The sequence below is a fragment of the Ovis aries genome, chromosome 1 (assembly GCF_016772045.2).
Source record: "Ovis aries strain OAR_USU_Benz2616 breed Rambouillet chromosome 1, ARS-UI_Ramb_v3.0, whole genome shotgun sequence".
Lineage (NCBI taxonomy): Eukaryota > Metazoa > Chordata > Mammalia > Artiodactyla > Bovidae > Ovis > Ovis aries.
In genome coordinates this window covers 66889172-66902105 of record NC_056054.1, presented here as the reverse complement: position 1 = coordinate 66902105, position 12934 = coordinate 66889172, and the positions used below count along the sequence as shown (strand labels likewise).

General features: G+C 42.3%; 1 protein-coding gene across 15 annotated transcripts in view; it reads right to left on the bottom strand.

The window, feature by feature from the left end:
- Nucleotides 1-12353, bottom strand: part of LRRC8B (leucine rich repeat containing 8 VRAC subunit B) — a 77470-nt gene extending 65117 nt beyond the window's left edge. For 3 of the 15 annotated variants that reach the window (XM_042240375.1, XM_042240363.1, XM_015092088.3), the window contains exon 1: nt 12184-12353. The gene's annotated coding sequence lies outside the window, so the exon portion shown is untranslated. Of the gene's footprint in view, nt 1-1735; nt 5642-10968; nt 11170-12183 lie in introns of those variants that run through there. The other 12 variants (XM_060400735.1, XM_060400731.1, XM_042240377.1 and 9 more) reach the window with 6 other exon arrangements.
- Between the last annotated feature and the right edge of the window lie 581 nt (nt 12354-12934).

Here is a 12934-nt window from a genome sequence, read left to right as displayed (position 1 = left end):
TTTACACAGCATCGAATTTTGAAAATTATACACTTATTCCGATTACTACTTAAAATTTTTGGTTATTTTATAGTACTAAAAGTGGAGACATCTGTGACGGAAGTGTGGCTGGGAAGATAAGTTGACACAATGAATATTTTCCTGAAACTGACAAGTTTATCTTCGAAGTTTTTGTACAAAATGTCCAAAGGGGAAATCATTGGGTGGGTTGGTGAGGGCGACTGTTGTGTTACCCTAGGAAGTCACTGTGCCTGTTGAAACTGGGACAAGGCCTTTCCCACCACTAATCCCTCTGGTGTCTGTACACAGACCTTCAAAGGCACTGCTAGTCCCTATTAGGTCTGTAAGAAAATATTCCCACTCCAAGATCTCCATTTTTGTTTTTTCCTTTTCTGCTACCAGCCTGAGTTCTCCTCACCGAAAATTTTCTAAGACATTTGGAATACTTGGGATATTATTTATGTTGTTATGGGTCAGGAAATGGGAAAAGGAGCTACACTTAGCCACATAAGCTACTTGGGGAGGTTTTCTACATAAATAAAACCAGTATACACACACACACAAAGCAGGAAAAACTTCATGGACTAAATTGAAAGAGTTTAACAACCTAGCAACTTTGTTGTTGTTTAGTCGCTCAGTCGTGTCCGACTCTTTGTGACCCCAAGGACTGTAGCTTGCCAGGCTCCTCTGTCATGGGATTTCCCAGGCAAAAATACTGGAGTGGGTTGCCATTTCCTTCTCCAGGGGATCTTCCTGACCCAGGGATCAAACTCAAGCCTCCTGCATCTCCTGCACTGCAGGCAGATTCTTTAATGCTAAGCCACCAGGGAAGCCAGCTAGTTGTGACACTGGATGATTTTCACTTTGCTTTTTTCAACCTTACTGTCTTATCAGTAGAAAGAAAAACTGAGAACAGAAATAATGAACCTGAAGTGCTATAAGGATGAGTTCAAGGCATGTTAAAATGTTATGCATATGTGTTGTATTATTCTGGAAAAGACCCTCAAGGATACCTACAATATAAAAAAGTTAAAAAGAGATACTCGTTAAAATCAATACTGTATGTCAGATTTGCTTATTGTCTATCTTCCCTCCTCTAGGATGTACACTCCACGCAAAAAAACGTTTTTTATGTTTTCTTCATTGTTGGATTTATCTCCAGGGCTGGCATAATGCCTGGCAAATATTAAGTGCCCCCCAAAATACTGAATAATTTTTTTAATCCATAAAATGAAGAAAAGCAGATTCAAAATTCAAATACATCTTTTTTATTTTTAAAAAAGCTGAGGGCCTGCTAAGAACAATGTACTCTACTAAGCATTTGTGAGCATATTTATCTTAATTTTTATACGACCACTTTACAGCAAGTTTTCCAATCTTTACAGCCTTCTATAAAACGACTCTGGGAAAAGGAAGCAGCCAATATACATTAAAAAAAGTTGCTTTATCGGGTACCAGATCTGCAGCTAACATGTGGAGTGCACTGAAACAAGCCACATATCCCCTTATAAACCCAGTATGCATATTTGTATCATGGGAATAATACTTGACCTGTCTTCCGCAAGTCATCAGGAGAATAAATGTGAGTATAAATGCTTTAGTATTTTAGAAGCAACGTCAAAAAATATAGTAAGTAATGCAGTGGGGGATCTCTAAGTGTTTCGGGAGAGATTTGCTATAAACTGGTGGGAGAAGGCAAGGGCACAGCAGACCTCTGAACAGTGTCTTTACATACATGGTGTTGAAAGCATCTAGGATCAAGAGGACCCCAGGAAAGACTTCTTAATCAACGGGATTATGGCCAGGCTCAACTCCTCTGCCTTCAGAATGCATTAATCTGCAAAGAAAAAAAATGTCCTAAATCTAGCTTGGGACCAAACCTTTTGGCATGTAATTCACAACCTCCTCTTTGGAAAAAATAAAAAATAAAAACCTAGTATTCCTGATAAAATGCTGCAGAAAAAAAATTTTCAGTGGGACTAATTAGAAATCAGTCACCTACTGACCTATGCGACTGTCAGTCAAACATCTGTTGATCTTTACCAACATTCTTTTTTTTTTTTTTAATTTTTTTTAGTTTTTTATTTTTTAAATTTTAAAATCTTTAATTCTTACATGCGTTCCCAAACATGAACCCCCCTCCCACCTCCCTCCCCATAACATCTCTCTGGGTCATCCCCATGCACCAGCATTCTATTTGTATCTAGTCTACCTAACAATGGGTATAAAAAGTATTTCTAAATATTCTAGGAGAGTTTGAGTATACTTTTTAAAATTAGCTTCCATCAAGTCTTTTTAAAACAGTGATTCACTCTAACCATGTTCTTTCCCTACTGAATATTCCTGTCCACCAAGAAGAAATTTTTATATTGGCTTATTAGGGGCATTTTCCCTTAGAGTTGATAGCTAATTTGACAGGGAAAAGTTTTCTCCAGCACCCAATCAATTGGTCTACAAAGTGAGGTATGGGATTTGGAGGGCCTTTTGTTTTCAGAAGAAGGAGTAATCCGGTAGAATCTACATTCAGATCACCAGTTAACCCCTGTCTAAAAGTACCTTCTTCTGGGACTTCCTTCCCTGACTGCCCAGTGGTGAAGACTCGGTGTTTCCACTGCAGGAGGCACAGGTTCAATCTCTGGTCCGGGAACAAAGAGCCTGGGCATGCCTCGCAGCATAGCTTAAAAATAAAGTATCTATTTCAGAACACCTGACGTCCAGTTGGTTCCTTCCGGTCATCTCCCTTTTCCCTTTTCATAGTCATCCTCTCCCCACACTCCATAAGAAAGGCAAACGTTTCATTTCTGCTTATGGCACACTGCCTTGGGGAGTAAAAATCTCCAGACCCCAAGCTGAGGGTCATTTGAGATAACTGTAGGGTTATAGATGTTAAGAAAGTGAATGACTTTGAAGACTGAAACATCCTTTTGGGAGTTAAGGAAAAGTATTCATTTCTCTGCTTCAAACAACACGGGAGGGAGATATAACCAAGTCAGACAGCAGAACTTGGAAAATCATTTCTTTGATCAATTACTAAGTAATTTTGGCATACACCTCAGAAGTTTAAAAAACAGAGTGGAATTATAGTGCCTTCATTTTCATATACATATGGGAAAGTGTCTTAAGCATTTACATTTAAAAAGAAAACTTGATTATGAAGCCTATCTTATCTTAGCAATATGAAATATTTACTTATGCACGAATATTTTTAAGTCCAGGGCATCTCATCAAGAAGTTATTTCCCATAAAATTTTACCTATGCTTAATAATTATTTATCAAAATTCTAATATACTTGTCTGGTCAACTGTATATTAGTCAAAATCATAAAAACTCAATCCAAATGAAATTTTATGTAACATTTAGAGCCTTATAGTCACAAGAACTTCAAAAAATATGTTGTGTGTATATGTGTGTTACAAGAGTATGATAAGGAATTCAATGAAAGATTTTCAAACATAAGAATGTTACATGGGGAGTAAGTTTTTTTGGGGGGGAGGGAAGTAAGTTTTATAGAAGAAATGCATTCCACAAGGGAAATAACTATGTAAAATTTCCAGCTTTTCTAAACAAGCTTGTTTTTGTGTTTTTTTTAATGGATGGCATGGTAGATACAAAATCATTTTAGTGTTTAACTTAAACTGGGTACATTAGAAAAGATGTCTTTCTAAATCAATATTTATATATCACAGGTGCCACCTTTTACAACTATAAACAATTTAGATAAAACTTTTAAAACACATGAAGAGGAGAGATAGTGTTTCAAAATCCTTTTAGGGGGTATTGGATGAAAAACATTCATGTACTTTGTTCTAAACCGCCTGTAAACCAAGAACTTGTGCTGACCATCTACAATTCTGACTTCTGATAGAATGATAAAGCCAGAGTTGTTTTAGAAAAGTTCTAAGAGCCGGCTCAAGCCTGTCCTGCAAATGGCCAAATCCAGAACTCTGAACACAATAAATGTTCAGTAAACACTAGCTCACTGACAAAATATTTCGGTCATTCAATTGATACCTACTACCAGCATATATCAGAGAAGGCAATGGCACCCCACTCCAGTACTCTTGCCTGGAAAATCCCATGGATGGAGGAGCCTGGTAGGCTGCAGTCCACGGGGTCGCTAAGAGTCGGACACAACTGAGTGACTTCACTTTCACGCATTGGAGAAGGAAATGGCAACCCACTCCAGTGTTCTTGCCTGGAGAATCCCAGGGATGGGGGAGCCTGGTGGGCTGCCGTCTATGGGGTCGCACAGAGTCAGACACGACTGAAGTGACTTAGCAGCAGCAGCACCACCAGCATATATATGATAATTCTTCTTCCTACTTCTAACCTTCAAGGAAATCTTTCAAATTTTCAAATACCAGTCAGAAGAATGTTATTGAAACAAAGCCCTGGACTAGATAATAAGTACACTGAGTTTTATTGCCTAATTCTTTCCCAGATATCAATTTACATGCCAAGTATAATGCCTGGCTCAGGAAGCTCAATCAGAGGATGAACAAAATAATCTTTATAGGAAGTGTACAAGGCTCGGAGGCAGCACAGAGAAGGGAATCAGGATCTCTTGGAAGTAGTAGGCAGAGGGAAGGATCTGGAATGGTCTTCCAGAAAAAGTATGCTTGAACTGACTCCTGAAACATGAGCAAGTGACAAGGGGATATGAACACCACAGATAGAGGAAAGGCAAAAAAAGAAAAAGTGCGGGGGGCCATGGAGTGGAGCCACCTGGCTACCTCTTACCTTCCTCCTTGCACTGCAAACAGTTTAGGATGCCTGGTGCATGGGCTGTGACTGCATGCTGCGTCCACAGTGCACGCGTTGGTGATTTAGAAATGATGAGGGGTGAGAGGTGAAACTGGAGACCTGAAGACGCTGGCAGAGGAAGACTGTACTATATGGCTCTCCAAGGCATTTGGACTTGATGCTTTGACAAAGCAAGTCATTAAAGGATTATTAAACCAGGCAGTGGTGGTATGAAATTTACCTTTCATAATCATTATTTTCCTCTTATGCGGACAACGAATTGGGGTGGGGTGGGGTAGAAGACTGGAAAGACTATAAACTGAACTACTGGTTGCAGGCAATAAGCAGCGGGCCTGGAAAAGACTCAAGGCAGTCAAGAGACTGTGAAGGAAGGGTGCTGATGGGAGGGACCCAAAGGATACGGCCTCTGGACAAACTGGTTACCAGAATTTATAGAGCAGTTTAACAGGGAACAAAGCAAAGAGAAGCCCAGAATGAGTTCTAAGTATTAAGGGCTATATAATTGGGCAAATGGTATTGCTATTTGCAAAACTATGAAATCTAAAGATGAACAGCAAGTTTGGGGGTGGGGAGAGTATCTTTAGCATATACAAACTCCAGCTCCTCATTGTTCTGTGAGGCAGGTAGCACAGATGCTATTATCCCCATTTTATGTTCAAAGGGCTAATTTTTTTGCCCCAAGCCATATGTAGCAGTCTGAGGAGTTTTACTACATACCAGGCTTAAGAGCGGGTATACTAGGGAGACAAGGTCCTTGCTTTCACAGAACTTATATTCTGGTAGGGACAAGCCAGCAAACAATAAACCAAAGCCTGAAAGACTACAATGAGGGCAGGCAGATGTATTTTATCCGAGGTGATCAGGGAAAGGATCCCTGAGATCACTGAAGCCAACTATTCACTGAAAAGGAAGCAGTCAGACAGACTCATAAAGGAAGGGGGTCCAGGCAATGGAGAAGTCCCTGGTGTAGTAACAAGGCTGGCATGTCCTGAGGGAGGAATTCCAACTACCAGGCTAGTGGTTAGCCAGAGGAAGTCCCAGCTCCAAAGGCATTCCTGGGAGGGTTAAGTTAAAAGGCTTGCGGCCCCTTAGGGCAGTGCTAGCAGAACATAAATTCTCTGGGAACCTGCCCACCAAGCACAGCACTGCACATCTAGAAACTGCATCATGACTCACCCACACTTTTCAAAGACAAATCACTTGCTCAGTTGCCTATCTGGGCACTGAAACAGGGGCCAGGAACAAACTCAGTTTTGCCTACAGAGATGAACTTTAAAGTTTTTAGATGGACGAAATTCAACATAAATGGTATCTGCTCAGAGCAAGACACAACGTGAAGTCCAATGGCAGGCAGCTCTGTCCCGCAGGCTCAGTCACGCCTTAACATGTTACGTGGGAGCGGAGACTCCCAGACACTCTCCAAAGCCCTCAAAGGGACGAGAGACGCAACACTTCTCCCAAAAGATGCCCCCATTAGCTCAGCTGGAAAGGACAAGGAAAAATGGTATGCCATTGTCAAGGTGCTAAGCTGGGTCTACCTATGCAAGCCTGAAAGCCTTGGAGAGATGGGATGGTGGGCAGCCTGTGGGCCGTGAGATGGGACATCCCAAGCTCAGTAATGCAGCCCACTCTCCAGAAAACACTGCTTTTGCCTCCCAGCCTGTGGTCATCATCCACTGCTGCTTTGTGGGTTACCTATTCGTCTGTCAACATTCATGTAACCCTGTCCAGCCAAAGGTCTTCAAATTCCACTCACTAAGGGTGATGCAGATGAATCCTCCGACCCTCTCAAAAGACCCTATATTACTGCCTATTTTCTCAGATGCATCTGCTTGGTGTATCAAAAATAAAAAACATATCTGAATTTAAAGCTTGTCACTAAACCATAAATAAATTATAAAATAATTAAATTATTCTTGAATTATGTAGCCCCTTCCAGAGACTCACATGGAGAAGTTATATATTATGTACACGTATTTTAATGACGGCTCCAAATGATATGCCTTCTCTGGTACGGTGCTGGAAACGTGTGGGACACTCTCATCCGTGCTCGGACTATGCTCATCTCATGTCAGAGCTCATTTCAAACCACACTCCCACAACAATTCTTTGCTTCCGTTCACTGGACGACTTTTTCCTAAAGACACCATTCAACTTCTGACCATAAGATATTTGCACATACTTTCATAGCACCTGTACATCTCCTTCCTGACCATGTTAAGTGGCAATTTTTTTCATTTATTTGCAGTGATTGATTCTTCTGTCTCCCCTAGTACCTTGCAACCCCCACGGTGGCAGGGACCATGTATATTTTTGCTTACCGCTGTGTCCCTAGAACCTGGCATAGTCATATCTGGTACACAGTAGGTGCTTAACAAACATGCTGAAAAAAAATACTATGACATATACTCACTGGTGGGAATGATTCTGCTTCTGAAAGTGGATCTGCCAAAATCACTCAAATGAAGGCTGAAGAAGGTTAAGGCTGAGCTATTCTGGTTTTTGTTTTTTTAAAAAAAGCAAAGACTTTGTTGCTATTCAAGGTTTAAACTGATTTTGGGGACAATTCTCAAAAAGTCTGACTAAAAATTTAACAACACTCATTTAGATATGTATGGAGATGACCAATTTTAAAACTTCTTTTTAATGGAATAAGAGTTTATTTTCTGAAAGGTTCACCTAGATTGGGCCAAATTTTAAAAGAAAAGCTAGCACTTTATCACGCAATTTCTTAGGCACTCTAAATACATTTTTTCCATACTCCTCATAATCTGAATCTTAACCCAGGTTTCCAGATGAGGAAAGGAAACTGAGGGTGCAAGAGGCTGAGGTTACATACTGAGTGACAGAGCTAGGATTTATATCTAGCTATATTTGATTCCAAGAGCTATATCTTAAATTTTAGCCACCCTTTAAGCTAAGAAGCAGATGCTGACATTGAGTCATAATGTGTTACTGCCTCCCATGATAAGGAACCTGACTATAGTCTAGTACCATCAATTGGGGCCAGTATTTAAAATGGGATTTGGATACCAGTGATGTGGTAGCAGAGAAATGAGATAATTTATGAAAAAGGAGTAAGGAGGAACATGAACTAACATTTACTGAAAGCTTGTTTTATGCCAGATACTGTATTATATGCTTTCACATTAATATTTCTTTTAATCTTAAGACTCCTGTGAGATGGGTAGTAACAGTCAAGAAAAAAGAGGTGTAGAATAACAGTGGTGTTTGACTACTCCAATATTTCTTTCCCTCTATCTCACTAAGGATGCAAAATTCCCATGTTTTAGCTTGTCTTAAGACTGTCTCAAATAAGGACAATATTTCCTAGTCTCTATCTATCCTAGCTGCTGCTGCTAAGTTGGTCCAGTCATGTCTGACTCTGTGCGACCCCACAGATGGCAGCCCACCAGGCTCCCCCGTCCCTGGGATTCTCCAGGCAAGAACACTGGAGTGGGTTGCCATTTCCTTCTCCAATGCATGAAAGTGAAATGCTAGATGAGGTCATATTACTCAAAGTCTGGTCAATGAGATGTAATAAGAAGTGTATGACAGCCTCCAGGAAATTTCCTTAAGAGACTCTGGGCTCTTGCTTTTTCGCCCTGTCTTCTTTCCTTCCTTCCTTCTTTCTTCCTTTCTAAACTTGGAACCTAAATGTGATGGCCGAAGCTCCCCTTTGGATCACAAGATTGAGGGTCTGATTTGATGTCTGAGGTTCTAAAAGGTGGAACCAGCATAGGTCTGAAAAGATTTGCAAAATCATAATAGGAGCTCTAGTCTATCTCTGAAAGAGAAACAAATATTGCTTTGTTTAATTAAGCCATTGTTCTTTGTGGTCTCTGTAACTGGCAGCTAATCTTAACTAATCCAGTAACTCATCCAAAGTGATACAGTGTAGGGTTCAAATCCAGGCCCATCAATCTGCATAGTTTATGCTCTTAGGTGGAAGCCTGAAGAATTCTTGATTATAATCTGCAATAGATTTGAGGGGGAAGTGTAAAAATGCTGAAAAAAATATGACAGAAGAAAAGAAGGTTTGACTATGCTCTCAAATCTTCCTACCTGAGAGACCATCAAAGGGAATATGCTACTTGACAGTAAAGAATTTAGTCTCCATCAGAGATGGGCAGAGAAGATCTCAGTCACCTGTGTGGAGCTGGAAAGATAAGTGAAATACAAGCTTTGCAGCTGATGATGTCTCTGACAGATACTGCTGACCAAGGAGTAGGCATTGTAGAACAAAGCCCTGAAAATGGCCACAGGATGAAACAAACACAACAAAGAATTAAAGGAACCCTGAAACTGAAGAAGCAGGAGATGAAGTTCAAAGATACAGAGTCTGGAAAGAACCAAGGAGAACCATGTGACCCATATCAAGGCTTAAGGGCCAAAACGCAAAAGGAAAGGTCAAGGTTGAAGCTCTGACAACTCATTTTTATTCATTTCCTTCACACGCGTTCACAACAGCATTGAAGAAGTGAATTTAAATTCTGTTGCAATTGAGCAGAATCCTAAATAAGAGGAAGTCATAGAACAGGGAGTTTATTATTTCCCTTTGTTCAATTTCTAAATGAACAGCACTGATAAGAACTTAGCAGACAGATTTCAGTGACTGCAGACAGGACCAATTTTATTTACAATCAATCTTAATGATCCAGAAAAGGAAAAAATAAGTTGTTATGTTTGCCAAAGACATTAGTTTAAACACCTTGTAAAAACCTGTCATAATAAAGGCACATAGGAAGTTTAGAAAATATAGATGAGAAATAAAATGCAAGTGGCATAAAGGAAAAGGCAGCAATTTGAAAACAGACATGACAGAAATTAGAATACACTTGACAATTCATTAAAGAAACCCTTCACTATAAGTGGGCCTGAGTGGTCATGGGTTATAATGTTTGCAGAACAAGCAGTACTCCCTGAGTCAAGAAAGCAGAGGGGACACGCTATATAGAAGGCACTGGAAACCATGCCATTGAGTCTGGGGTAACAGGACAGAGTCAGCATATATTTGTTTCTGATAATACCAGTGTATGCTAGAAGGATGCTGGAAAGAGAAAAAAAATTTGGAAATTCAACTTGAGAGACACTACATGAACATCAGAGATTAGATTAAATAGGCTATTTTTATGGGCAGTTAAAATCTAAAAGAAAATAAAAATATTCAGATACTATCAAAATAGATTCATAAATTACAAAAACTTGTTTATAAATAAAAATTTCAGCTCAAACAAGAATCTTTCACATATTAAAATATTTCCAACCTTCCACACCAGAAAATAAAAAATCACAAATTTCAAGCCACTTACAGGAAAATACCCACACAGTCTAAAAAAATCTAGAGCCATAAAGTAATATTATTCAGTGCTTAAAAAAAAAGTTGTCAAGCCATGAAAAGACATGGAGGAAACCTAAATGTATAATATTAAAAGTGCAAGAAGCCCATCTGCAAAGGCTCCAGGCTGATTCCAGCTATTTGACATTCTGGAAAAAAGGAAAGTGTGGACACAGTGAAAATATCAGTGGTTGCCAAGGGTGAGGCAGGCAGCAGGAATGAACAGGAAGATCACAGAGGATTTTTAGGGTAGTGATCATACGATACAGGATCATACTTGACGGTATTATAATGGCAGATACACGTTGTTACACAGTTGGCTAAATCCACAAAATGTATGACACCAACAGTGAACTCTAAACTATGGTCTTTGGATGATGATGTCTCAGTGTAGCTTCATCTATTGTATCAAGTGTCTCACTCTAGTGGGAGATGTTGATAATGGGGGCAGGGGGTATATGAGAACTCTCTGCAGTTACTCTCAGTTCTGCTGTGAGCCTAAAACTGCTTTAAAAAATAAATTCTCTTTAAAAAACAAAAAAACAAAAAAACACCCTAGAAGACCTGATACCTTTTTTTCAGTGATATTCAATAGAACCCTTTCCATTCCGAGGCTTCAGAGGAATGAAACAGCACTGGGGAGGGCAATGGTTTTTATAAAGCAAATCTTAACAACTAGTCAAATGAAATCATTCTCGACATGCGAATCTTCACGCTAGGCTGGATGTGCTGGGACACTTTTCCAACTTAAGCAAAAAAGAACAAGTTTCAAATAATAAAAAATTTAATTCTAACATGTAGTAAATGGATAGTAGGTATCATGACTCAACTGCACACTCAGAGACAACTCTGTCCCCCTCATTACCTGAACTAAGAGTAACATCAGACATGCTAGGACGAATATTCTTAAATCACAGAGGCCCAGTCACTTGTGGGATTGGTTGTCATTTCACATTCCTTCAAGGGTGAAGCTGTTGACTAGGAAACCAGGAGTAAAAGGAAGTCACCTTGACACTCACAAATCAAAGAGCACTTGGGGTTCTCTCAGGAGGCTCGACCTCAGCACCTGGAAGTTATTGTAATTAAATAATTAGACTGCAGTTTGGTTGCTTCTATGTACTACAACCTAACTAGGAGGTTCAGGAGACCTAAAGGTTAGGAGACCTCATAGTCTGATAAAGACACATACCATTTCCTCTTAAAAAAAAAAGTGAATAGTGTCTATTTTAAGTTGGTAACCTATTTGCAAATTAAATTTTCATACCGGTATCTTTTTATGGATTTTTAAAAGTTTTTGGCAAGGCGAATTTACTCAAGAAAGTTGAAGTGTAGGTTTTTGTTTTTAAATTCGGGTTTGACCTTTTTGGGGGGAGGTGGGAAGGGGGCTGCCTACAGGGTCTTCCTGACCACAAAAAGTCTTCCACACACGTCATCTGACTAAAGGCAACCTATGGACTTTGGGAAGTCAGCGGAGGACATAGTGATGAGCCAACACTGAGCCTCCTCCCTTCTGACCTCTCGGCACCTGCTTAGCTGCAGCCTAGGTAGGGGAAACTCAGATTCTCTCTCGAAAACGGTAGAAGTTGCTCCCTTCTCCCTCAAACAAATGAGTGCCAACACCACCATCAAACAGTAGGTGAACAACTGTATAATAGGTTTCCCAAGAGCAGAAAAATGTGTGCCAATGAACAGCACCAGGGCAGGGGGCAAAGGAAAGCGACCCAAGCGCGGACGCCCTCCGGACAGGTCTGCTCACCTAGAGAGGGCGAGACGCCAGCCCGGGGAAACCAGAACCCGGTTCCCGCCCCGCCCCGAGGGCTCACACTCAGGTGTAGCGCCGCGATTATGGGGGAGACAGCGTCCATTCCTCCTGCCCCGAATGACCCCAGCACTCCGGAGGAGTCACGGGCATCACTCCCACTCTCCCGGAGACAAGGGAGTGGCACAACCGCTTCTCATCTCTCCCGCCCAGCCACTTGCCCACAGGCTCGGCTCTCAGGTGAGGCGAGAACAGGTAACCGCACCTGCTCGGCCAACCCCACCTGCTGCGTCCCCTCGCCCTGCTCTCTGCCTCCATCACCTGGATCGGCTCCGCTCCTCCTCCGTGACCGGGGGCGTCCGGCCCCGACCCACCTGCGCGCCTCCGGCCCCGGGCGCCGGCGCTCCCCACGGCGTGCGCCCCGCGCCGCTTCGGGCGCGCCGGCGGCGGCCCCGCGCCCGCACTTCCTCGGCGCCGGCTGCTGCGGGCTCAGCGGGAAGCCCCAGCGCTGCCCGGCTCACCGCCTCCAACCGGCTCCATTGTGACGCGGCGAGTTCCGCTGGCCAATCGGGGCGCGGCGGCGCGAACCGCTGACTAAGTTCGCGGGGGAAGGAGGAGGGGACTGGGCGGAGGCAGGAGGCGGAGGTGGCCGCGGCCGAGCGGCAGTGGCGGTGGAGGAGGAGTAGGAAAAGAAGAAAAAGAATGCGGCTGTTTCGGTAGTTGCTCCTGCTGTTAAATTTACAGCAGCCTTGGCCCGAATGGTTTGCCCAGCTTAGAAACTGCGGGAACCTGTGACTCACCCCTTGCTGATGGAAACAAAGCGCAGCTGCCATCACCCTGGAGCGCGCCATGTGGCCGTCCGGCCCGCTCCGCACAGCCTCCGGTGCGCAGGCTGCAGTGCCCTGCGCCCGTCGAGCTGGGGCTAGGAACGCGGAGGGCTGGTTTCAAGAGACCAAAGAGGGGCTTAGCACTGTCCAGGTCTACGTGCAAGGGGCTTTGGAAGTAGAGTATTTATGTGTCGGACCAGCGCCTTCTCACGTGCACACCCAGAGTAACTTATTTACATAATGTG